Here is a 2,600-nt window from a genome sequence, read left to right on the forward strand (position 1 = left end):
AAAGCTGTCATGGTAAAAACAATGATACAAATTCTACTGGTATGAAAAAGACTGAATGTTAAGCATATGTGTGTATATCTGTATTGAATTGTGTAACTGTACTATCTTCCCTGATATTGTAAAGCGCTGTGCAAACTGTTGGCGCTATATACATCCTGTATAATAATAATAATATCTGCAGTAAATGCTACAAACCAGACTTTTGTGCTGGTATGGAAGTCCCATACTTTAATCTCTAGTGAATGAATACAATAGTAACACTTATCAATAAAAAAAAATACATTTAAATTTGAACACATTACCAGCACACTGAAATGTATTCCTGTCCAAAACCAAACTAAACTAGAACATTTGCATATGTAGGACAGCCACTTGCTCTTTTTTTCTGCACATGTGTCTAAAAATACATTCACAAAATATGATGTCTGCCCAGAAATGTTGGCAAAACAGACTGTAAGGTGGGGATTTACCAAAGGAAACACTAATGCTGGCCCAGCAATTAAATTTTTTAATGGTCTCATGCACACAGCTGTAAAAAAAAAAAGCATTTTTTGTTAATGGATCTGAATGTAGGTGTATTGTTTTTAATGGGGATAGGCGTTAACATGCATTATGTTCAGATCCACAAACAAAAATTTTAAAATTTGCATCTAAGGACATGCGTTTTATGCACGTAAACGCATGTGTACATAGATGCAAAAAGTGCATTCTATTATTGAAAAAATGCAGGATTTGAACTACAATTTTACACATTACAAAATGGATCCAAGTGCAAGCATTTTAGGCTACATTCTCACTGCCATAAAAATGTTACTGATGCTTTTTGGTAACAAAAGTTCCTGCATGCTTGCTTTTAGATCTATTAAAATGGATAACATTGTTCTTTTTTTTTTTTATGAATACCAGAATGCATGGTGTATGTATATATGCATGTTCTTAGACACAGATTTTTGGATTTTGTGTTACAGATCCAAACGCAGCGCATGTTTACTCGCCAGTCTGAATGTCTGTAAAAAAAAAATTAAAATTGTAAATGTGTTTTTTTTTTACGAGTGTGAATTTAAGTAATCATTTAATTTTGTTCCAGAAAAACTTTGCCTGTGTGATCAATATAATTCTAAGTGTCTCTAAAATTCAAACCATTCCCTAGTTTCAGTTTTAACTTAGTATATCAGTCAATAAAAGGAATTAATGTAAAACAGGATCTTCTAATTATACAATATTTCTGCAATCCCCTGTAAGTTTGTCTCACAAAAAAGATTTGCCATGCTGCTCTTTTTTACAAAACTTTTACAGCCAATGAACTTATTTGAATTGCATTTCAAAAATACAAATCACTATCTCCATCATATCAGATATTCCAGTATAACAGTACTACTACCTTAGAATAAAATGTCCATAGTAGACAGATTTCTGCCAAATCAGAGCAAAGGAAGTCCATTGTTTTTTTTAGAAAGAGAAGCCCCAGACACCTAACCTGGATCAGTCCACTGGATCTTTTCCATGTCCTATGCAATTGGCTTTCATGTTGCTCCACTTCAGTTAGATTTGGTAAGTTCTGCCCAGGTCTAGAATCATTTAACCAATATATACAGCTGGGCTTCTCTATTGCTCTGCTTAGTCATTATTCAAAGCACATAAGCAACAAATGGCAAACTAAAAGACAAAAAAAAGTCTCAGTGAACAAAAGCCTCAGTACAGGCTCCAGCATTAGGTCCAGGAATCAAAAGTTCTGTGTATTGGATGCTGGGCACAAACATTCAAAAACGTACTTAAAAGGCTATTTGGATTAATTCGCAGATTCTAAAGTTCTCTCCCAGGTAAATCTGTCGCTCGCTGACTTTACCCTACAACTGACCCGCAATATTAATTAAATGCGCCCTCTGCTGGCCAGAAAAAGCCTCGTGAAGTTGAATTAGAGGTCCTAGCAAAACTGAACTTATTGCTATTGAATGGGTATATATTTCCTATGAAATCCATACCTATCTTCTAAAACACAGTTATTGTACTCACTGCAAAAAAGACATACAGCCTTTATACATGAAGCAAGGCTGCTGTCCAAAGCTGGCCATAGTTCTCATTGTTTCCTGTAAAATATTGTAAGCTGGATTGTTTTTTTTCTTCCACAGCTGAGTTGCTGTAATTTTACAAACTTCATAATGTGCGTTTCCGAATAACATCCCATTCCTATAAATTAATAATATCCTCTTCAACTACCCCAGTGAATTGTTATGGCAGAGTCTCCTAAAAATGTTATTTCAACCCCTTGAGGGAAATGCTTGAATTTCCTGTGCATAACCTCACTTTAGCATTTGCTATAAAACACCACAAGTCTAAAATATATTTATAATAAAATTCAGCTTTTCCTTATGTGTTCTTTTTAAGAGATTGCATTAAGTTGGCTGTATATTTTCTGGGATAATAAACGCTGACTTTGGTAATGAACAACCCAAAACTCAGAATTGAGTTCATTTTAATATGGGGACTCCATTCACTTCCAAGAATTTAAAAAAAAAATTAGGGAGAGAAATATCTATCTATCTATCTATCTATCTATCTATCTATCTATCTATCTATCTATCTATCTATCTATCTATCTA

This window comes from Rana temporaria, chromosome 12 (genome assembly GCF_905171775.1).
Source record: "Rana temporaria chromosome 12, aRanTem1.1, whole genome shotgun sequence".
NCBI lineage: Eukaryota > Metazoa > Chordata > Amphibia > Anura > Ranidae > Rana > Rana temporaria.